At 43.5% G+C, this 25976-nt stretch overlaps 1 protein-coding gene across 2 annotated transcripts in view; it reads right to left on the bottom strand.

Moving 5' to 3' along the window:
- Positions 1–25976, bottom strand: part of LOC124113561 (potassium voltage-gated channel subfamily H member 7-like) — a 295515-nt gene that overhangs the window by 259620 nt on the left and 9919 nt on the right. Inside the window, exon 1 of one of the 2 annotated variants that reach the window (XM_048395342.1) lies at positions 111–300. The exons of the other annotated variant lie outside the window; for it this stretch is intronic. The gene's annotated coding sequence lies outside the window, so the exon portion shown is untranslated. Of the gene's footprint in view, positions 1–110; positions 301–25976 lie in introns of those variants that run through there. 2 annotated transcript variants of the gene reach the window in all.

Here is a 25976-nt window from a genome sequence, read left to right as displayed (position 1 = left end):
CCACCCCTGGTGTTAACGTTCAGTGAAATCGCTACCTTATAGACTTAACCATAGCACTGAAGACTGACTACATTGTATAGGCTTGTAGCCTCTCACAGATCAATACTCACAGGGAGTCTGCAAACACCCGCTATGCTGTGACTTATATCCGTGGCTGCAACCACCATCTCATGTCCACAGCACAACGTGCAATTGACAACGGCGAAAAAGCACACGTGTTGAAATCCACAACCGCTGTCATTCCGTTTTCAAGTATAATGATGGTCATTGGAGTTAAACCCGGAAGTCTCCTGAGAGAGTTGCATGCCGGGATTGGCTTCCTTTGGAATGCTATAGACACGGTACGCGTGCTATCAACAACACTTGTTTCAGAGACTGACAAGCGATGGACTTGGACGGGCTGTCAATCTTGTAAAAAAACGTACTGTAACGCTAATGGCATCATTGCGCCTGCAGTTGAAATTGAATAAGGTTCCTTAAAATGTGTGTTTCATTTGAAACTTTCAATAATATGACAAGCTGCTTTCAAAACTAACGTGTAGAGGCATGTTGTGAGAGGTTATATATCCGTAATCGAAAGACATTATGCCTAAAAGCACACTTTGAATGCGTATATGTCAATCACCACGCTATTACCATGCTAACAAAATGATTTAGGATCTACGAAATGTACATAAAAACTATCGAACACGTATCGATCTCCAAGCCAGTCTCATCTAAGGGTTATTCCGATATACACGGTCGTCGCTCATTACGCTATTTGAATCGAGAGCCGAAACGGCTAATGAAATAATAGCTGGGGGACTCAATTATGGGGTCATATTTCGCGACAAGATACTGTATTATCTATTATAGAAATTATGCCGCTATGGATCGAGACAGATGAAATTAACGCCGAAGGGTTCAACGTTATTCTGTCTTTACAGCACAAGGGCAGATTGTGTTAAAGACATTTGGACACACGGCAGGGTAGGAATGGTGAACCCTAACAGATTAGCTTGCCTCTGGTGGAGGATGGTGAAGAATGGACGTTGACTGCGTCTTCGACGTATTAATCAACGTCTCGTGCTTGGACCTCCGGAGCAGGACCGTGATTACCTGGAATGTTTATATTACCATGACGATGGATTACTGACCAGCGCAGGGTATAACACGCTGTCAACGCGGTCAACTCTCATCCTCAAATATGACTACAGTATCATCATACCAAGCTGTATCATCCATAATTTGTATTTATTGGAGAATGTTGCGACAGTTTTTTGTCTCAGGTATATATTCCAGGTCTTTAGAAATTAAATAACCAAGAAAGTGTTAAACGTCCCCCCCCCACCCCCCCCCACCCCCCCCACCCCACCCCCCCCCCCCCCCCCCCCCCACCCCCACCCCAAAAGGACTGTCTCTTATTCAGCAGACCCGTGAAGGTCCGTGGTAGAATAGGTCTTCAGCTACCCATGCTTGCCGTAAAAGGCGACTATGCTTGCCGTAAAAGGCGACTATGCTTGTCGTAAGAGGTGACTAACGGGATTGGGTGGTCTGACTCACCGATTTGGTTGATGCATGTCATCGTATCCTGATGCGTGGATCGGTGCTCATGATGTTAATCACTGGATTGTCTGGTCCAGACCCAACTATTTTCATACCGCCATCATATAGCTGGAATTCTGCTGAGTGCGGCGTTAAACAACAAACAACGCGTATTCAGCAATACATCTCATAAATACAGCAATTGTAAAATGTCAGCTTAGCCGTCGATATAACCCAGTCTACTGACCAGTTGTATCTGCACTGTTCCTACAGCCGGTCACTCGGAAATGAGTCTTTCTGGTCAATTTGGCTAAAGGAGTGTGTTATCGATCGCTCATATTGCTTATATCAGTAATAAGATTACCTACATGCAATAGCGCTAATGATCAACATCACATCGGCGCCTGGATCCCATTAATAGATGTTTCTCATAAATACATATACCTGCTTGTAGGACTTGATTTATCAAGCAAACCGTCATGTAATATTTAATACGGTTATCATCTAAAAGCTGGCCTTCAGGCGACGTTATGAATTATCAAATATTTCATGCTGATCAAACGTTGGCTTACATTGATCATTTCCTGGCAGCGTATGTCTTGCTGGGCGGCGGCGTCGAATGGCGTCGGGAACATATCACGTTCGTGGAAGAATACGAGTGTTCGTGAACAGTGTAATGTTGATATTATAATTTCGCTAAAATGTGGCAGACTGACTAGATTTGCGTCACTTGCACAAAATGCCAGTTCAGAATGGCAACTGACTTCCTGGCTCACAGTCAACTGCGAGAACACGTCCTCAAAATGGTGACATTTCACGACTTAATTAATTTTTTAAAAATTGAAACATTTTGATAACTAAGTCGACTTTGTAGTTTGGAGAACGTTTTTTTATACTCTCCTCTTGTTTGTTTGTTTGTTTTTTCCTTGTTTGTTGTTTAACGCCTCACTCGGCAATATTCTAGTACTACCACGGCGGACGACGCCAGAAATGGGCTTCACACATTGATCACAATGGGGAATTGAACCCGGGCCTTCGCTTTAACCACTAGACTACCACATCGCCCCTTCTCCCAGGAAGACATGGATAACGTATGCATATTGACATGTTGGTATGTTGGCATGTTGGCATGTTGGTATGTTGGCATGTTGGCATGTTGGTATGTTGGCATGTTGGTATGTTGGCATGTTGGTATGTTGGCATGTTGGCATGTTGGCATGTTGGTATGTTGGCATGTTGGCATGTTGGTATGTTGGCATGTTGGTATGTTGGCATGTTGGCATGTTGGCATGTTGGCATGTTGGTATGTTGGCATGTTGGTATGTTGGCATGTTGGCATGTTGGTATGTTGGCATGTTGGCATGTTGGCATGTTGGCATGAGCTGCTTAACAGACGCTGGTATCGGAAGGACACAGTTCTGCAGACTGGCGAGTGGTCTCGTGAAGCGGCTGAGTAATGTAATGGACACTCCCTTATCAATATGAACCCTTATCGTGTTTCTTTGTTGTTTACGCTGGAATATTGCTGAAAGCGGCGTAAAACATACTCACTCTTGGAGACATGACATTGTTTGTTTTTTGTTTAACGCCGCACTCAGCAATATTTCAGCTGTAAGACGGCGCTCTTTATATAATCAAGTCTGGACCAGACAATCCAGTGACTGACATCATGAGCATCGATCCACGCAATTTGGATACGATGACATGCATCAAACCAAGTCAGCGAGCCTCTTACCACAAGCTAGTTATAAAAGTTATACACGGGCGATGTGTGCGGTCTAAATGAACGATCATTAAAATTAACATGGTTTAAATCCGCGCTCTATAATTTCTCATCTTACAAGCCATTCTGCATCTTACCCACATGAAATCGACAGCAACTATTTATTCTCTGTACGGTGATCAGTTTTCACGTAAGGATATTGTTTTTATTAGTTTGCATAGTATGCCACATAAACCTATTGTTAATGATGATTGATTGGGTATTTGTGTTTCAGATTACAATCATTATTGTAAAGAGAGAAAAAAACATCACAAATTCGTAAAATGGATTCTATTACATAACACTCAGCGGAGTGAATAAAACAACAGTTATAAAACCGATCGTTATACTCAAAATCTTTATAAACGCAACGCTTTGATCTTTTTATCGCAGCTTGGGCTTCGTTGCAAAACCAATAATTGTTCAATACCAGGTCGGGATAAATAGAGCTTACGGCCACAGTCTCAATGCTGTGTCAGCTCCTCGTTAATTATGTATAATTAAATACAACGTTGATAGTAATAATTACAGCTCGTGATCGACCCCTTCCACACCGGAGGCTGCATCAATGGGGGAGCATCTCATCTACTGATTAACGAAGTCGATCGTTCACCGAGCAAGTGCCTCGGGAGTATTGGATTGAAATATATAAAAAAAACAATTAGCGACGTATTGAATATTTCTTTATGATTCATACGTAATATCTGATGAACTTTAATGAACACGTTATCGAAATTCATATTATGTAGTAAAAATTGATTCACTGGAGATACTTCTATTTGTGTTTGATCTTACGCCAGAAGGAAAAGAAATGACATATTTTTTTACTCCAGGAAAGGTTGATGAATCATTGTTGATGCGTTGTAAGGTAATCGCTCTTCTTGATCATTTTCCGTTTTTAAATTACCTGTTTTAAATCCAAACTTTTCATTTCCCAGTTTGCATTACGCTTGAGGTGACTTGGTTAAGACGGGATTTAATAACAAACATATGTATGCCTGATTGAGTATGGTTCTATTAAGACAATATATTTTCAACAAATGCGTGAATAGTGATTATCTATCAGAGAGACTCTAACATGTTTGCCACATTACCAGAATACAATTTCCATCCGTCAATTAGATTTGTTTGATAAAAAAAACTATTCTGTGTCGGTCTCTTTGATGGCTGGTCATTAAAACCGATAATTAGATAGGCTATATTGGCATAGCAACGTACGTACGTCGGCAACATGGGTCTGTTTCTTGTAATTAGTCTGACAGCAATTGGTTTCATATGCATGCTTTCTCCGTGAAAGTCGATACTACATTACGTCGAGATAATGAATGTTATAAAAAATATAAGAAATAAACTTTAGTGAGTGAGTGAGTGAGTGAGTGAGGTTTAAATGCCGTTTTAAACAAATTGCAGTCACACCTGCGCATATAACTCTGCCAGACGTTAGGATCAGTCATACCTACAAGAAGAGAGCGTTTGATGTGGGTTAAACGTACCAAGGGTGGTGCTTAGAAAATTAGAAACACGAGAGAATATGGGATTCGAACCCTCTGTCGTGGAATTCTGATACGCTTAAGGGGCGCAACTCTGCACGGCAAATAGCAGCGCCTTAGACGACGGGGCCACATGTCGCTAATCCTGCGTTGTTATTTTCATTAAGGTGAAGGTTATCGTTACGTTGCAATTCCGGGTTAGAGTAGATGTACCGAAACCTATGCAGGCTGTAAGGGGTAACTTAACGAATCAGGTAGTCATGCGCGGTGTCTTGGTTAGTTGCGTTGCCTCTTACCACGACGGCGAAGGTCGTTACTCACGATATCAATCACTGGTTTGTCATGACTCGTGCGTGTCATCCTCATGTCCCGTGCTAGTTGACGCCAAACCATCCTACCCCCATGTCTCGTGCTAGCTGACGCTCCATGTCTCGTGCTAGTTGACGCCCTATGTCTCGTGCTAGTTGACGCCCTATGTCTCGTGCTAGTTGACGCCCTATGTCTCGTGCTAGCTGACGCTCCATGTCTCGTGCTAGTTGACGCTCTATGTCTCGTGCTAGTTGACGCCCATCCATCCTTTCGTGCTGCTGAGGTGGTCGTGACTCCCATACTTTAACATAGACTTTCGACAGACACAGCGAAACGGCGCCCAGAGAAGGTGTCACTCAAATCCAGCCACCCCAAGTGCCGAATATTTACTGATTCCGTCCCACCCCACCTCATCCCCCCCCCCCCCCCCCCCCCTGCCATATTTTTCGAATAGATCGACTCCCACCTCAGTTGACCCTACTCGTTCCTTATACTGTCCGCCCCCCCCCCAAAATAGCCCCTCCCCGGCCCTGTCCCTCGCTTGTCGAGCCACCCCACCCCACCCCACCCCAATACAGCCACCCTACGTGTATCTAGGGTAAGGGCTGAAAGGTACATGTATGTTCCTCCGACGAGTGAGTGAGTGAGTTGGGTTTAACGCCGCTTTTAACAGTATTCCAGTTATATTGCGGCGTGTCAGCTTAATGTGGGAGGAAAGCCCGAAGTGATGCATGTCTCAGACGTTTACAACTTCGGTGAAACCCACGCGCACGGCTATGGTGCTGACAAACCTAGAAACAAAATCAGGGCGAACCGGGATTCGAACCCACAATCATAGACGACTGGGCCACCCGTGCCCCCTCCTCCGGCGAGAGACCTCCACAGCATCAACCACAGGTCCCAACATTCCACACCCGTCTCTGAATCAGGTAACAGTACACCAATAGATCCCGTTACACTCAGAAAACTAACTCAATACTGGTCCCAACATTCCACACCCGTCTCTGAATCAGGTAACAGTACACCAATAGATCCCGTTACACTCAGAAAACTAACTCAATACTGGTCCCAACATTCCACACCCGTCTCTGAATCAGGTAACAGTACACCAATAGATCCCGTTACACTCAGAAAACTAACTCAATACTGGTCCCAACATTCCACACCCGTCTCTGAATCAGGTAACAGTACACCAATAGATCCCGTTACACTCAGAAAACTAACTCAATACTGGTCCCAACATTCCACACCCGTCTCTGAATCAGGTAACAGTACACCAATAGATCCCGTTACACTCAGAAAACTAACTCAATACTGGTCCCAACATTCCACACCCGTCTCTGAATCAGGTAACAGTACACCAATAGATCCCGTTACACTCAGAAAACTAACTCAATACTGGTCCCAACATTCCACACCCGTCTCTGAATCAGGTAACAGTACACCAATAGATCCCGTTACACTCAGAAAACTAACTCAATACTGGTCCCAACATTCCACACCCGTCTCTGAATCAGGTAACAGTACACCAATAGATCCCGTTACACTCAGAAAACTAACTCAATACTGGTCCCAACATTCCACACCCGTCTCTGAATCAGGTAACAGTACACCAATAGATCCCGTTACACTCAGAAAACTAACTCAATACTGGTCCCAACATTCCACACCCGTCTCTGAATCAGGTAACAGTACACCAATAGATCCCGTTACACTCAGAAAACTAACTCAATACTGGTCCCAACATTCCACACCCGTCTCTGAATCAGGTAACAGTACACCAATAGATCCCGTTACACTCAGAAAACTAACTCAATACTGGTCCCAACATTCCACACCCGTCTCTGAATCAGGTAACAGTACACCAATAGATCCCGTTACACTCAGAAAACTAACTCAATACTGGTCCCAACATTCCACACCCGTCTCTGAATCAGGTAACAGTACACCAATAGATCCCGTTACACTCAGAAAACTAACTCAATACTGGTCCCAACATTCCACACCCGTCTCTGAATCAGGTAACAGTACACCAATAGATCCCGTTACACTCAGAAAACTAACTCAATACTGGTCCCAACATTCCACACCCGTCTCTGAATCAGGTAACAGTACACCAATAGATCCCGTTACACTCAGAAAACTAACTCAATACTGGTCCCAACATTCCACACCCGTCTCTGAATCAGGTAACAGTACACCAATAGATCCCGTTACACTCAGAAAACTAACTCAATACTGGTCCCAACATTCCACACCCGTCTCTGAATCAGGTAACAGTACACCAATAGATCCCGTTACACTCAGAAACCTAACTCTATACCCGATCCCGGCATGAAAACGCCCAGTCAATCTCTTCGTCAGCGTTACCTAATAAGGATTATAATTGTGCCCTCCTGTGCTCTTTGAAGGGCATTTAATACCATCCTACCTCAAGACGTGATGGCAGATTTATCTCCAACCTAATTAGAAATATGTTTATCTTGGGAGACTCAGCCGTTTCGGCTAATGGCACTTCTTTGCTGAAGCAATGGTCATCTAAATAGCAACCTTGTCTTAAACCGGCCTTTCCTCTCATACGCTCTAAGGTGCGATGCGGACGTAGTTCTAGAAGAGATGACTATTTAGAGAAGAGCTTTAACGTCTTTGATCTTTGGTGGCTAATGATCTCACTGCTTTGATAAACTCCTTCCTGGGGATTGGATAAGATTGATTTTGGAGATATTTCCTGACATTTCAACACATTTTCTGGCATATGATATGGAATTTCAGGAAGTGAGTGCTGATAGGTTCCCCCACAAGCTAATGCAGCCCTTGAAGTGAAGACATCAACTGGGTAGCTTCAATGTGTAGCTGTATTTGTTCTGACGGTCACACTTCCAAGTTCCATCCAAACGCCATTTAAATCACCAAATGACCTAGCAAGAATGAGTGAGTTCGGTTTATTGCTTTTGCAATCTTCCAGTATTACCACGACGGAGAGCGCCAGAAATGGGCATCACACATTGTACATAATGGGGAATCGAACCCGGGCTTCGGCGAGACTAGCGAGCGCTTTAACCACCAGGCTACCACATCACCCCTTCTCCCAGGAAGGCGTGGATAACGTACACTACTACTACTGCCTTGAAGTTCATACCCCTTACACGCATGGGCAACGCGTTACGCAACCCGTGTGCACCCCGTTGGTCACTTGTGTGGAACCCGTCCGCCACGCGTGTGATACCCGTGTGCAACGCGTGACACACTCATTAGAGGGGGAACTAACTTTCGACCAAAGCAGGACCCGTGTTTAGCTGAACTTCGAGGTGGTAACAAGGAGATATTGTTGTTTTTTCCTGACGAAAAAGGTTAATACACATTTTATTATATGTACTTGCTGGTGTCTCATTTTAGATGTGATTTTGTTGGAAAATATGAGTACTGTTGTGGCTTCTACATGATGTTTTGCGATGGTGTTAAGAGAATACATGATCCTGTTAAATGTTATTGCTATTCAAATGCCTTTTTGTCATTTGACATTATTCACCTGTAGTACGACTTTCAGTGATCATGTTTATGAGGCTGGCAGAGCATTTTTTTTATTGGACCCTAATTACTTCATGATGGTTGGGTCTCTTTGTCTCAGCACCATAGCCGTGACGCTGGGAAAGGGCAGCATTTAATTAATGAGAGTAGGTTATATCATGGAGGATACACTTGAGGGAGAGGGTTCTACTAATTACCGTACCACAGGAAGAGACCTGTAGACGTGAGCGCGGGGTTGTGTGTAAGTATGTATGTATGTATGTATGTATGTATGTATGTTATGTATGTATGTATGTATGTATGTATGTATGTATGTATGTATGTATGTATGTATGTATGTATGTATGTATGTATGTATGTATGTTATGTATGTATGTATGTATGTATGTATGTTATGTATGTATGTATGTATGTATGTATGTATGTATGTATGTATGTATGTTATGTATGTATGTATGTATGTTATGTATGTATGTATGTATGTATGTTATGTATGTATGTATGTATGTATGTATGTATGTATGTATGTATGTATGTATGTATGTATGTATGTATGTATGTATGTTATGTATGTATGTATGTATGTATGTATGTATGTATGTATGTATGACGTGGTGTGTGTGTGTGTGCACGCACGCACGCACGCACGCACTCGGGGAGCGGGGGCGGCGCAACGCGGTGGGGGGAGTTAAGGGGGAGCGCACTGTTTAACTTAGGACTTTCGAAGTCAGTTGCCCTGTATCCTGGCATACTGGTGCGCTCCTCACTGAAACCGCCCACGGCCGTGCTCCGCGCCTGCATCACGAGGTATGTATTTTTTATTCTGTTTCAACTGAATAGTTTTATGATTGATATGTTTTATAGTGTCTCGTAGGTCATATTTGGCCGGATGTTATATTTTACTGTTTTGTATATATCTTATTACGAAGTGTATATAACATGTGACACTTTAATAAACAATATTCTCTCTCTCTCTTCTCTCTCTGTAAGATGGCCGTTGCATAGAATAGATAATGATGATAATATATGCCTGTTAATGCAACAAGCGCTGCGTGTGAAGATTAATTTAAATACGTTTGACACATTAACATATTTCAACACCTTTTTTAACGGTAAAATTAGATACATTTAAACGTCAGTAGCATATAACCGTTGAAATTAAAAGGTCTACAAAAAGATGTATTTCTTATAATAGGTCCATAAGGGTATTTAGTGAAGTACCGTTACGAAAAAATAGTTCTCTTGATATTCAATACATCAATCAATACATTTCCCAATACCCCACTTTCTGTTTGTTTTTGGTAAAAGTTAATAAGAGGAGGTTTAGTGGGGGACTAGAGGTATCTTTTCAGAGGGTGTTATTCTGACATTACTCACTATTTACTGGAGGAAATTTGAAATGAATATAGACTGTCAAGCTGTCTGACTGCAACAAATGTTTGGGATAACACTTTCTTATTAAAGTACAGATTCTCGTACTTTTTGGGGGTTGAGTCCCGTCCGGGATTCGAACCCACCCTTGCCAGAGTGAGGTTGTCTGACTGCAGTTAGGATTTGTTATCTAAACATTCACTGGGGGTTTCACATTAGGAGTTGTGTTTTTTTATAATTGGCCAAATGATCCTGCTGAGTATTTGTGCTTTGTGATGTCAATGGTAACATTTTATTAATAGAGGAAATTGGTAGTGAGTCCTTCATACCGTGTATCCAGGATACCTTCAGGATTTAGCCCTTTCTTTCTCTGTGTGTAATTCTGATGGAAAGAAGTCACTCAACCAGTTCATGCATTCCATGGTTAGCATCCTAGTTCTTCTGTGACAACTTCCCACTGGTGACATTTTTGTGAAAATTGGGCATTTTGATATTCATATTATTATAATCTGTCAAACTGTACATAAATGTGTGTGTTAAATAATTATACACAGAAGATGCATTCTGGTCATAATTATCTTTCGGCTCCATAGTCTGTACTGTCGTAAAATTGACTTTATTAGTCTTCGGATGTTACATCCGGTACACACAGACAGGACCATTTAGCCGATATAAGAAATGTAGCACTGACTGTAGGCTGACTTACTGTAGGTAATATCTGTTTTCTTTTACCAAATAGAGATAGTTCGTAGCAAAAGTATACGATATACAACGAATATTTGCACAACAATCACAGAACCATTCGACACTGACACCGCATCAAAACCCCGTGGTAGACTGGACACAGTTATGTGCGCAACGATTGCGTAACCCCTACCGACAGGGTGGGGATGGTGGTTCAAAGCGAAACGGACAACCCTGTTTGTTGTCTGATAGATGCTGGGCGGCGCCCCTGATCCTGCCTCCAACCATGCATGTGTTAGGAGTAAACAATGATCAGGATGGCCTGGAAATAAACAAGATTCTTTCTTGTTGTATATCAAGGCGCCAATTCATGTGTGCCCAGTGTATCCACAATTAACTAGAATGTTTCATATCTACAAAATGTATATGCGTCAGTGTGGTTTATCAACACATGCAATACGCTTATTCACGCTTGGTGTGCCAGACTGATCTTGAACATTATGACAGCGTCAGCGGGGCTAATAGAGGACAGAGGACATAACTTTATTTGCTTTTCTGGCCACAGACCGTGGCATATGAAGGTCATACATAAATATGTTTAAGGTACATGGATTATTTACAACAATACAGTTCAAATATTTTGTTCAACAAAAGAAAACGTTGATAGATTTTTAACACACATATTTTTGTACTAAACAAACTGTGGACTTTGAAGACATTTTCGCTTATTGTAATAACTTTAAGGTAAAAAATCATATCCATCTCTGAAATCCACGAGCATGGTTGCTGTAAAAAATAAGAACATAATCAGGGCGGCCGGTTTTGAATTGTCATGTGCCTTAAAGTGAGTTTAAACATGTCAAAAGGTATTGACCCTACATATAGGGTCATTTACTCCAACCTTCTACCTATCAATCGCCTTAACAGGACCATAACTTTTGTTATATATCGACTCCCTGTCTCTATGTCTTGAGTTGTTAATCGGAAACTGCGGTCAAAATTTATCAACTTATTCATCTATTGTTGCAAACTTGACTATTTTGTTTACACAATAAAAATTCTCATTGATGATGAACTTCTGAGGCAGTCAAGCACCTGTATAAGAAATATAAAAGCAGCCATGTTACATGTAGTCCAAAACGCTGGCAATTATTTCGCCGCAATATAACTGAAAAAATGCTGATGTGACGTGACTTTTAAACTTACAATAGACAATACATTTTTCGATAGAGTGTAGCACAATTTTATTGAAGTTTAGTTACAATTTCATAAACTATAACAATATGAATATTAAAATTCATTATCACTTGGCAAGTTTACTAAAATGTCACCAGTTTGTCACAGATATACAAGGATTCTAACTAAGTTTGATCGTCACAGGTTTATACCTAATTTGCCAGCACACTGCAGAGGATTAACAGTGAGTGAGTAAGCATAGTTTCACGCCGCTTTTAGCAGTTACTGTGTTTATACAAGCACAGAAGTCATGCCAAAACGCTCACAGTAGTTAGTGAGTTAACGCAACTGAGGATTTTACAAGTATCCATCACAACCTTTGAAAGCTAACATGTGAATAAACTCAGTTCACTGAAAATTCAATAATTAAGGCACTTGCAGTGACCAGTTAACAAGTAATCAGTGAGATAGTACCTGTATATAAATACTGGGAACGCCAAACAACTTCATTATACATAGACAAATGCACCTGTGAATGGCGTGGTGGCCGTAGCCTTGTATATCAAGGTCTTAAATACCGAGTGAAACAAAGACGAGGTGCCAGCCTACACTGGAAATGCTGTATGCTGCATGTCCAGCCTCCATCAACACCTCCAGTGATCTTTTCGGGATCCCGAGCCTTGCGCACAACCATTGTAATGACCTGGTTCAGTGACTTCCTTCCATCAACGTGAAAGGATTACCCACAGAGAAAGAAAGGATTAAAATCCTAAAGATATCCTATCCACACGGTATAAGTACTCACAACCAATTTCCTCTAATAGTAAACCGTCCCCAGCTATACTCACCATGGTCATTGGGCAGATGTAAAAATCACAAACCCTAACGAGAATCTGTCTACATGGTCACACGCGGTGATTGTGAAGATCTAAAATTCAACAGTGAGACAACATGGCTGTTCATATTCATTTCCAATATCCTCTCAGAATTAGTGATAAATGTTAGAGTCCCACGCAAAACTTTCTCTTAATAATTCTTGCAAAATACCAAACAGAAAGTGGGGTGTGGGAAAATCGGACATATTCCTACGTGAAATAATAAGACATAAGTAGTGGTGACTGTTCTATCATTATTGTACTATCTAAAGCATAAATTTGGCGAACGAAAAACGTTATATTTGGAGTCACCTGGATTGACTCACGTGGGCAAAACTTAAAACGAATATGTCCGGAACCCACAAATAATGACTTCATGAATGGCGAACATTTACCAACCCGCGACAATCCTGTCAACTCGGGGGTTTCCCTAGCAATAAACACGCTTCTAAATTCACTACTGTTCTACTGTCGGCTAGCCACAATGGCTAGACTGAACCCTCGTGGAATGGTTCATGCCATAACAGTCCAGCAACCGAACACTAATTAAGACGGGCTGACCTTGTGTTTATGGTCTGGTGAACACAGGTAAATGGCAGCTCATTAACTCAAGATTCACATCTCACTGTTTTGATTTATCTCACTATTTATTTGATACATTTGTCAACTTCAACTGGAACCTGGTCCTGTTACATGCATGGCACACGTGTGTGCAACGAGTGACCCACGCGTGTTCAATGGGTTGCACACGCGCTGCACACGCGGGTATGCAACCCGTTGAGAACCCGTGTCACGTGCGTGTTACAGGCGTTCTCAACGCGTTTTAGGGGAATGAACTTTTAGGCAGTAGTGTTGGCATGTTGGCATGTTGGTATGTTGGTATGTTGGCATGTTGGCATGTTGGTATGTTGGCATGTTGGTATGTTGGTATGTTGGCATGTTGGCATTTAGGTATGTTGGCATGTTGGCATGTTGGTATGTTGGCATGTTGGCATGTTGGTATGTTGGCATGTTGACATTTAGGTATGTTGGCATGTTGGTATGTTGGCATGTTGGCATGTTGGCATGTTGGTATGTTGGCATGTTGGCATGTTGGTATGTTGGTATGTTGGCATGTTGGCATTTAGGTATGTTGGCATGTTGGCATGTTGGTATGTTGGCATGTTGGCATGTTGGTATGTTGGCATGTTGACATTTAGGTATGTTGGCATGTTGGCATGTTGGTATGTTGGTATGTTGGCATGTTGACATGTTGGTATGTTGGCATGTTGGCATGAGCTGCTTAACAGACGCTGGTATGTACAGTTCTGCAGACTGGCGAGTGGTCTCGTGAAGCGGCTGAGGAATGTAATGGACACTCCCTTATCAGTATGAACCCTCAGTCGTGTTTGTTTGTTGTTAAGCGCTGGAATATTGCTGAAAGCGGCGTAAAACATTCTAACTCTTGGAGACATTGTTTGTTTGCAATATTCCAGCTGTATGACGGCGGTCTGTAAATAATCGAGTTTGGACCAGAAAATCAAGTGATTGACACCATGAGCATCTATCCACGCAATTGCAATACGATGACGTGTATCAACCAAGTCAGCGAGCCTGACCACCCGATCCCGTTACGACAAGCATGGGTTGATGAAGACCTATTCTACACCAGATCTTCACGTGTCGTGAAAGCTTGTAAAGGTAATCTTGAATTCACACAACTTCAAGTACATTATGAATCTAATTCTAACTCCACATACAATGTACGCATTCTAATTCTGGTCTCGCCTGCCTTGATATTGCTGGAACATTGCGGTGTAAAACAATACTCACGATTTCAGATCAGCGGGTACAGCTCGCGGATTTAGTACAAGAAGTCCCAAGAGGCCATCGAACAGTTGTAAGGTGTGCCATTTGCTGTATTCGTGGCGGAAACACGTTCCAGGGCCCCCACAATAAAGTATGCATGGATGGGAAAAAAGATATTAAGCGTGACCAATCTTTGAAGACCACCTCCTCACGGCGTTCTCCGAGGTAATACTTTTTTTGCGGTAGTCTTTGCGATCGGGTCGTAAATATTTGATTCCATTAAATCGATTGGTAAGAATGCAATCTAATATGCAGGAACATCCCAACCAAGTAAATTGTTTGCTGTTTATAGCTCTTTTTAATAAGCAACAAAAACGGGCACTGGTTCTCGTGCTGTTGTTTTATGCATTCAGTGCATCTCTGGTATGCATGATTATCTTTTAATTGCACACAATTTTCAAAAATCGATTCCTGATTTTTCGAAAAATTCGCCGTCGTTTGATTTACATCGTCGATGCATCAATGTTACAGTTTAATGGGTGAGCTTATGGGAGTAATAAAGATTCAAAATTCCAATACACCACGTGGTTTATACGTTTCCTGACATGTCGATACTCTACGACGATAGCGTCCTCTTTGTGAACGTTGTTCAGGTTTTGAAGCTGTAGATACTTGGCAGTTGATGGATCGATGTAATTATTTGTGTTTTATGTTGTTTGTTTCAACATGACGAGGAAACATCAATATTATACTGCTCGTAAAATCAACGACTGAAACGATGACAAAAACTGAAAAATGGAAATCCATGACTAATTTCTTCTCTCGCTCATTTAATCTCTTACTATCTGCACTGTTGCACTCGTCCTCTCGTTAATTATCCATTCTGTCTCTCCCTGGCTCATTGATTCACTCATTCGTCCACATGCACCTCATCTGTCGTTCCTTTTCCCTGTCACTCTTTCACTCACTCGTCGATTTACTCCTTCAGTGAGCGAGGATGGCTTTACTCCTCTAGCAATATCCCAGCAATATCACAATAGGGGACACCAGAAATGGGTTTCACACAATGAACCCATATGTGTCGACCGAACCCGGAGTCTTTGGCGTGACGAGAAAACACTTTCACCACTAAACTACCCCACCGCCCCGAGAGTAAAGTTACAATAATTTGTCCGTCCGTCTCTCACTGAAACATCCTTCTACTCCATTCATTGGTTCACTCACTGACTCACTCGTCCACTGTCTTATACACCTCTCCACTGCCTCATTCGCTCTCAGGCTGTCTCAATTTCTCCTCACCGCGTCAGTTACTCCCCACAGCGTCAGTTACTCCTCACAGTGTCAGTTACTCCCCACAGCGTCAATTACTCTCCACAGCGTCAGTTACTCCCCACAGCATAGGTTACTCCCCACAGCGTCAATTACTCCCCACAGTGTCAGTTACTCCCTACAGCGTCAGTTACTCCCCACAGTGTAAGTTACTCGTCACAGTGTCAGTTACTCCACACAGTGTCAGTTACTCCCCACAGCGTCAGTTACTCCCCACAGTGTCAGTTACTCCCCACAGTGTCAGTTACTCCCCACAGTGTCAGTTACTCTCCACAGTGTCAGTTACTCCCCACAGCGTCAGTTACTCCCCACAGTGTCAGTTACTCCCCACAGTGTCAGTTACTCCCCACAGCGTCAGTTACTCCTCACAGCGTCAGTTACTCCCCACAGCGTCAGTTTCTCCCCACAACGTCAGTTACTCCCCACAGCGTCAGTTACTCCCCACCGCGTCAGTTACTCCCCACAGTGTCAGTTACTCCCCACAGTGTCAGTTACTCCCCACAGTGTCAATTACTCCCCACCGTGTCAATTACTCCCCACACTGTCAGTTACTCCCCACAGTGTCAGTTACTCTCCACAGCGTCAGTTACTCCCCACAGCATTGGTTACTCTCCACCGCGTCAATTACTCCCCACAGTGTCAGTTACTCCCCACAGTGTCAGTTACTCCTCACAGCGTCAGTTACTCCCCACATCGTCAGTTACTCCCCACAGCGTCAGTTTCTCCCCACAACGTCAGTTACTCCCCACCGCGTCAGTTACACCCCACCGCGTCAGTTACTCCCCATAGCGTCAGTTACTCCCCACAGTGTCAGTTACTCCCAACAGCTTCAGTTACTCCCCACAGTGTCAGTTACTCCCCACAGTGTCAGTTACTCCCCACAGTATCATTTACTCCTCACAGTGTCAGTTACTCTCCGCAGTGTCAGTTACTCCCTACAGCGTCAGTTACTCACCACAGTGTCAGTTACTCACCACAGTGTCAGTTACTCCCCACATCGTCAGTTACTCCCCACAGCGTCAGTTACTCCCCACAGTGTCAGTTACTCCCCACAGTGTCAGTTACTCCCCACAGCGTCAGTTACTCCCCACAGCGTCAGTTTCTCCCCACAACGTCAGTTACTCCCCACCGCGTCAGTTACTCCCCACCGCGTCAGTTACTCCCCACAGTGTCAGTTACTCCCCACAGCGTCAGTTACTCCCCACAGTGTCAGTTACTCCCCACAGTGTCAGTTACTCCCCACAGTGTCAATTACTCCCCCCACTGTCAGTTACTCCCCACCGTGTCAATTACTCCCCACACTGTCAGTTACTCCCCACAGTGTCAGTTACGCTCCACAGCGTCAGTTACTCCCCACAGCATTGGTTACTCTCCACCGCGTCAATTACTCCCCACAGTGTCAGTTACTCCCCACAGTGTCAGTTACTCCTCACAGCGTCAGTTACTCCCCACAGCGTCAGTTACTCCCCACAGCGTCAGTTTCTCCCCACAACGTCAGTTACTCCCCACCGCGTCAGTTACTCCCCACCGCGTCAGTTACTCCCCATAGCGTCAGTTACTCCCCACAGCGTCAGTTACTCCCCACAGTGTCAGTTACTCCCCACAGCGTCAGTTACCCCCCTCAGTGTCAGTTACTCCTCACAGTGTCAGTTACTCTCCGCAGTGTCAGTTACTCCCTACAGCGTCAGTTACTCACCACAGTGTCAGTTACTCACCACAGTGTCAGTTACTCCCCACAGTGTCAATTACTCCCCACACTGTCAGTTACTCCCCACAGTGTCAATTACTCCCCACACTGTCAGTTACTCCCCACAGTGTCATTTACTCCCCACAGTGTCAGTTACTCCCCACAGTGTCAGTTACTCCCCACAGTGTCAATTACTCCCCCCACTGTCAGTTACTCCCCACCGTGTCAATTACTCCCCACACTGTCAGTTACTCCCCACAGTGTCAGTTACTCTCCACAGCGTCAGTTACTCCCCACAGCATTGGTTACTCTCCACCGCGTCAATTACTCCCCACAGTGTCAGTTACTCCCCACAGTGTCAGTTACTCCTCACAGCGTCAGTTACTCCCCACATCGTCAGTTACTCCCCACAGCGTCAGTTTCTCCCCAGAACGTCAGTTACTCCCCACCGCGTCAGTTACTCCCCACCGCGTCAGTTACTCCCCATAGCGTCAGTTACTCCCCACAGTGTCAGTTACTCCCCACAGCGTCAGTTACTCCCCACAGTGTCAGTTACTCCCCACAGCGTCAGTTACCCCCCTCAGTGTCAGTTACTCCTCACAGTGTCAGTTACTCTCCGCAGTGTCAGTTACTCCCTACAGCGTCAGTTACTCACCACAGTGTCAGTTACTCACCACAGTGTCAGTTACTCCCCACAGTGTCAATTACTCCCCACACTGTCAGTTACTCCCCACAGTGTCAATTACTCCCCACACTGTCATTTACTCCCCACAGTGTCATTTACTCCCCACAGTGTCAGTTACTCCCCACAGTGTCAGTTACTCTCCACAGCGTCAGTTACTCCCCACAGCATTGGTTACTCTCCACCGCGTCAATTACTCCCCACAGTGTCAGTTACTCCCCACAGTGTCAGTTACTCCTCACAGCGTCAGTTACTCCCCACAGCGTCAGTTACTCCCCACAGCGTCAGTAACTTGCCAACACCCCGATTATCCGCGAGCTCGGCTTTACTCGGCTATTCCCTCATTCACTCTCCCATTGACTCGCTCATCCACGGCGCCATTTACTTATCCACTGCCTATACTCGCCCTGTCCCATCAACTCACCAACTCCCCATTTTACTCGCCCACTCCCCCAGCCATTCGCTCACTGCCTCATTCACTCACTCGGTGTCTCAGTCAGTCATTCGTCTACTGCCTCATTCACTCGCCCACTGCCTCATCCACTCAATCACTGCCTCATTCACTCGCTCACTGTCTCATTCACTCGCTCTCTACCTCATTCACTCGCTCACTGTCTCATTCACTCGCTCATTTTCTCATTCACTCGCTCACTGCCTCATTCACTCACTCAAAGTCTCATTCACTAGACCACTGCCTCATTCACTCGCCCACTGCCTCATTTACTCGCCCAATGTCTCATTCACTTGCCCACTGTATCTTTCACTCGCCCATTGCGTGCATCAATTTTGGATTTTCGTTCAAATCTTCTTCTTTTTGGTAAACGAATCAATTGTATTTTTTTTGTTCGTTTGTATGTATTATGTTAATGCTTTTGACACAGTATGAAAGATATAGTGGTACTGTAAAGTTAGCCATTCTCAGATTTGATTTAAATCAATGACAGTTTTCAATACTCCTGTGTTGAATGGGTAGTGTATTTCGTCAATTTCACAGAGTATGGTATAAACGACGATTCAGGAATCAATATACGTAATACAGGCATGGATAATTCATGAGCAGTTCTGTGGTCGTTTGCCCCGACAGAGCGAGGTACTATAACTAAGCATGACGGTGGCATATTGTTTGCGTATTTCATAAAATAAACACAATTAACGTTTTCTCCCACGCTGCGATGACGGCACGCATGAAGTGTCAACACTTATCTTTATAACAGAGTGGGTTTCACCGAAGTGGTAAACGTCTGAGTCCTGCATCACTTCGGGCTTTCCTCCCACATTAAGCTGACACGCCGCGATATAACTGGAATACTGTTAAAAGCGGCGTTAAACCCAACTCACTCACTCACTTTATAACAGAAGTAGTTTAGTATATCAGTTACAATTCTTGCCCCTTCAAGTAGAAGTTTTTTTCTCTAATTGGTCACTCTTTGGCTCAATCAACGGCCCTTCACGCGCATATTCAAACTGTAGCCAATCAACATTACATTAATCTTGTTGAACACTTTACGACAGGGAATAATCCCAGGCCTTCTCATCAATTATATTTGTTGTATATTTAATGATTTAGTCAATATGCCGTGACCCCTTGCCTGTTGCCGACAATATAACACCGTGGTGTTTGTGTTTTGTAACATTCAATGCGGCTCTTTCATGAAGAACAGTATTGATTTTGTTTGGCTGGGATTATAAAGAATAAGCCATTCTTGAACCCACCCGTTACTATTTTACATTGATGTTTATAGCTGCTTCTTTATATTCAATTTTATTCGATGAAATGCCGGGCGGTCGGGTAGCCTAGTGGTTAAAGCGTTCGCTCGTCACGCCGAAGACCCGGGTTCGATTCCCGACATGGGTACAATTTCTGGTATCCCCCGCCGTGATATTGCTGGAATATCGCTAAAAGCGGCGTAAAACCATACTCACTCAGTTGTAGCATTGATATACACAAGTAACAGGACAGCACCTAGTACCGACCCTTGTGGTACACCAGCCTTTCTCACACGTACATATCAGACAATGTGTCATTTACAAAGACTGTTCGCGAGCTATTGCCTAATCAGCCATTCTAGTAATTCCTCGTTTATACCAAACATTTTAAATTACATTCAGGTCTCGTTAATCCGATAATCGTAAATCCGTTAATCCGACGATCGGCTTTATTCGACACGGATGATGGGAACCGATTAAATCAGTGCCATTAAGACCCCTTTAATCCGACAGTCTCGCACTCCGACTCCGACACACCTAATTTGCAACGAATTGGTGAAATCACTCATTAATCAGTCTCGTTAATCCGACACAGTGATCAGCGTACTCTGTGGTCATCTGCCCGCGAGTACACAGCCCCGTGTTTTGATGCGAGACGAGTCGTCGAGTAGCTGCATATTTAAACGGCTGCAGAGATAAACTTGCTAAACAAGAAACAATCAATGCTTTAAATAAACAAAACAGGATTAATCACATGCCTAGATTACCTCAATCTCATTAAAATCAGATACAAGTTCTCCCTTCCGCTAAGGACCTCCCATCACAGGTCACGTCTACATAAGAACGCACTATGCTACACTGTATCACACGCGCTCGCGCGTGTGTGCGTGCGTGTGTGTATGTGTGAATATATGTGAGTATATGTTTGTGTGAATGTATATGTGCGTGTCTGTCCTTGTTTTAGCCCCTAGGGTAACTTTAGGGTAACAATAAGTACCACCTTTTAACGTGTTTTGGTATCACGCAGAACGGCATCGAACCCAGGACATTCCCTATTCCGGGCGGACGCTCACACGCTTTTGAAATTTCACAGAATACCATACAGTTGGTGATATATTTCAACTACAAGGACGCTCAACTCTTCGGCGTGGAAATCTGACTGGTATTTGTAAAATAGGGAAGTCTCCTGAAAATGATTCCGCTTGAACACAACTGGTTTGAACAATTTTCCGATACAGCTAATCACAAGATGGCTGTATAAATGTTGGACAAGAGTTGGAGCGCCTGTTTTGAAGAGTGACACGACATGTGCCAATTTCATTTGACTTTGATAAGTACTCGTCCTCAAAGACATAACTGAAAAATAAACATGTTTTAAAAGTTAATGATTTGTGCAATATGGGCCTGAAGCTTTATACAAAGAGATTTTTATCTCACATGTTTCACCTTATTCAATTCGCAATTCGCTTAATTTTTTGGAAGTGTACATTTTTCTACATTATCAACTCCGTCTTCCTCCCGACATAAACATCTGCTGCTGATGAAAAATACGCTTGTTGCTGATTACTTACGTTAAGTAAGAATATATAAGCTACTTGAAATAAGTTAAGGACCACCCGAGTGGAAACTCTTTAACTATGATAATATGAGTGAGTGAGTGAGTTGGGTTTAACGCCGCTTTTAACAGTATTCCAGTTATATCACGGCGTGTCAGCTTAATGTGGGAGGAAAGCCCGAAGTGATGCAGGTCTCAGACGTTTACCACTTCGGTGAAACCCACGAGCACGGGTATGGTGCTGACAAACCTAGAAACATAGTCGGGGCGAACCGGGATTCGAACCCACAAACATAGGTTTCTGGCGTGTCCAAGGGACGCAACACTGCACTGCGAATCGCGGCGCCCTAGACGACTGGGCCACCCGTCCCCCCCCCCCCCCCCCCCCCCCCCCCCCCCTCCCCCCCCTCCCCCTCCCCCTTTTTCAAGTATTTCAGTTTTTGTGTTGATAAAATGTGGTCCTCAACTTCTTTTGTGTGGTATCACGTGATCACAAGCGGGCTCTTCCATCTCGTGCAAGGCGACGGAACGCTGTACACACTCACGATGTATGACCTATATTCATAAAGCGTGGCGGCTGGCCCTATTGTCTTAATGCTGCGCGTCACTTTCAGCAGTGATCACACACTTCGTTCAAACCCCAGGGGAGTCAGGCCATGGCCAGCGGTGTGCAGTGTACTGGACCCTTAAACAGTGTTCAGGATCAGTCCCTGGGTGCTGGGGATGAATAGATCACGTGACTACTGCACCCGTCGACTGCAGAAGCCCGGGTGGTCAGTGAGGGTGTTTTTACGCGGCTTTTATCAATATTCCAGCAATATCACATGACCCAGAAATGAATGGCCACTCGTGTTTTGATCAATACCCTGAAGCCATTCGGAAGTGACGTCATTATCTCCGTTCAACTAATCTTTAACTGAGCCCAGTATTTCCCTCAGTACAGACATTTGATTGGATGGCCACACAAATCGGGCTAAAGGCGTCCAGGGTATGATCTTAATAGAGTGGTTTGTTTGTTTGTTTGTTTGTTCTTTAACGCCGCACTCAGCAATATTCCTGCTATATGACGGAGGTCTATAAATAATCAAGTCTAGACCAGACACTCCAGTGATTGACATCATGAGCATAGATCCACGCAATTGAGATATAATACCATGCATGAACCCAATCAGCAAGCCTGACCACTCGATCCCGTTAGTCCCTCTTACGACAAGCATAGTCGCCTTTTACGGCAAGCATGGGTTGCTGTAGGCCTATTCTACCCCGGATCCTCACGGGTCTAATAGAATGGTGATAAACTTCACTAGGTAACCCAGGGCTGTGAATCTGTTCTCGTCATTCAGACTGGACATAATACACAGTAAACTGTACACGAGACACAACTATGTATTATGTCCAGTCTGAATGACGTGAACAGTAAACTGTACACGAGACACAGCTGTGTATTATGTCCAGTCTGAATGACGAGAACAGTAAACTGTACACAAGACACAACAATGTATTACAACAGTTTACTGTTCTCGTCATTCAGACTGGACATAATACATAGTTGTGTCTCGTGTACAGTTTACTGTTCTCGTCATTCAGACTGGACATAATACACAGTTGTGTCTCGTGTACAGTTTACTGTTCTCGTCATTCAGACTGGACATAATTCACAGTTGTGTCTTGTGTACAGTTAACTGTTCTCGTCATTCAGACTGGACATAATACACAGTTGTGTCTCGTGTACAGTTTACTGTTCTCGTCATTCAGACATAATACACAGCTGTGTCTCGTGTACAGTTTACTGTTCTCGTCATTCAGACTGGACATAATTCACAGTTGTGTCTCGTGTACAGTTTACTGTTCTCGTCATTCAGACATAATACACAGCTGTGTCTCGTGTACAGTTTACTGTTCTCGTCATTCAGACTGGACATAATTCACAGTTGTGTCTCGTGTACAGTTTACTGTTCTCGTCATTCAGACATAATACACAGCTGTGTCTCGTGTACAGTTAACTGTTCTCGTCATTCAGACTGGACATAATTCACAGTTGTGTCTCGTGTACAGTTTACTGTTCTCGTCATTCAGACTGGACATTAACATAGTTGTGTCTCGTGTACAGTTTACTGTTCTCGTCGTTCAGACTGGACATAATACATAGTTGTGTCTCGTGTACAGTAACTGTTCCCGTCATGCAGACATAATACACAGTTGTGTCTCGTGTACAGTTTACTGTTCCCGTCATTCAGACTGGACATAATACACAGTTGTGTCTCGTGTACAGTTTACCGTTCTCGTCATTCAGACTGGACATAATACACAGTTGTGTCTCGTGTACAGTTTACTGTTCTCGTCATTCAGACTGGACATAATACACAGTTGTGTCTCGTGTACAGTTTACTGTTCTCGTCATTCAGACTGGACATAATACATAGTTGTGTCTCGTGTACAGTTTACTGTTCTCGTCATTCAGACTGGACATAATACACAGTTGTGTCTCGTGTACAGTTTACTGTTCTCGTCATTCAGACTGGACATAATACATAGTTGTGTCTCGTGTACAGTTTACTGTTCCCGTCATTCAGACTGGACATAATACACAGTTGTGTCTCGTGTACAGTTTACTGTTCTCGTCATTCAGACTGGACATAATACACAGCTGTGTCTCGGGTACAGTTTACTGTTCCCGTCATTCAGACTGGACATAATACACAGTTGTGTCTCGTGTACAGTTTACTGTTCTCGTCATTCAGACTGGACATAATACATAGTTGTGTCTCGTGTACAGTTTACTGTTCTCGTCATTCAGACTGGACATAATACATAGCTGTGTCTCGTGTACAGTTTACTGTTCTCGTCATTCAGACTGGACATAATACACAGTTGTGTCTCGTGTACAGTTTACTGTTCTCGTCATTCAGACTGGACATAATACACAGTTGTGTCTCGTGTACAGTTTACCGTTCTCGTCATTCAGACTGGACATGATACACAGTTGTGTCTCGTGTACAGTTTACTGTTCCCGTCATTCAGACTGGACATAATACATAGTTGTGTCTCGTGTACAGTTTACTGTTCCCGTCATTCAGACTGGACATAATACACAGTTGTGTCTCGTGTACAGTTTTCTGTTCTCGTCATTCAGACTGGACATGATACATAGTTGTGTCTCGTGTACAGTTTACTGTTCTCGTCATTCAGACTGGACATAATACACAGTTGTGTCTCGTGTACAGTTTACTGTTCTCGTCATTCAGACATAATACACAGCTGTGTCTCGTGTACAGTTTACTGTTCTCGTCATTCAGACTGGACATAATACACAGTTGTGTCTCGTGTACAGTTTACTGTTCTCGTCATTCAGACTGGACATAATACATAGTTGTGTCTCGTGTACAGTTTACTGTTCTCGTCATTCAGACTGGACATAATACATAGTTGTGTCTCGTGTACAGTTTACTGTTCTCGTCATTCAGACATAATACACAGCTGTGTCTCGTGTACAGTTTACTGTTCTCGTCATTCAGACTGGACATAATACATAGTTGTGTCTCGTGTACAGTTTACTGTTCCCGTCATTCAGACTGGACATAATACACAGTTGTGTCTCGTGTACAGTTTTCTGTTCTCGTCATTCAGACTGGACATGATACATAGTTGTGTCTCGTGTACAGTTTACTGTTCTCGTCATTCAGACTGGACATAATACACAGCTGTGTCTCGTGTACAGTTTACTGTTCTCGTCATTCAGACTGGACATAATACACAGTTGTGTCTCGTGTACAGTTTACTGTTCTCGTCATTCAGACTGGACATAATACACAGTTGTGTCTCGTGTACAGTTTACTGTTCTCGTCATTCAGACAAGACATAATACATAGTTGTGTCTCGTGTACAGTTTACTGTTCTCGTCATTCAGACATAATACACAGTTGTGTCTCGTGTACAGTTTACTGTTCTCGTCATTCAGACTGGACATAATACACAGTTGTGTCTCGTGTACAGTTTACTGTTCTCGTCATTCAGACTGGACATAATACACAGCTGTGTCTCGTGTACAGTTTACTGTTCTCGTCATTCAGACTGGACATAATACATAGCTGTGTCTCGTGTACAGTTTACTGTTCTCGTCATTCAGACTGGACATAATACATAGCTGTGTCTCGTGTACAGTTTACTGTTCTCGTCATTCAGACTGGATATAATACATAGTTGTGTCTCGTGTACAGTTTACTGTTCTCGTCATTCAGACTGGACATAATACACAGTTGTGTCTCGTGTACAGTTTACTGTTCTCGTCATTCAGACTGGACATAATACACAGTTGTGTCTCGTGTACAGTTTACTGTTCTCGTCATTCAGACTGGACATAATACATAGTTGTGTCTCGTGTACAGTTTACTGTTCCCGTCATTCAGACTGGACATAATACACAGTTGTGTCTCGTGTACAGTTTACTGTTCTCGTCATTCAGACTGGACATAACACACAGCTGTGTCTCGGGTACAGTTTACTGTTCCC

The sequence above is a fragment of the Haliotis rufescens genome, unplaced genomic scaffold, assembly GCF_023055435.1.
Source record: "Haliotis rufescens isolate VD_foot unplaced genomic scaffold, xgHalRufe1.0.p SCAF_14, whole genome shotgun sequence".
In the NCBI taxonomy this organism is placed as follows: Eukaryota; Metazoa; Mollusca; class Gastropoda; order Lepetellida; family Haliotidae; genus Haliotis; species Haliotis rufescens.
Note: the sequence above shows the minus strand (reverse complement) of the source record. Positions and strands in the feature narration are given on the sequence as shown.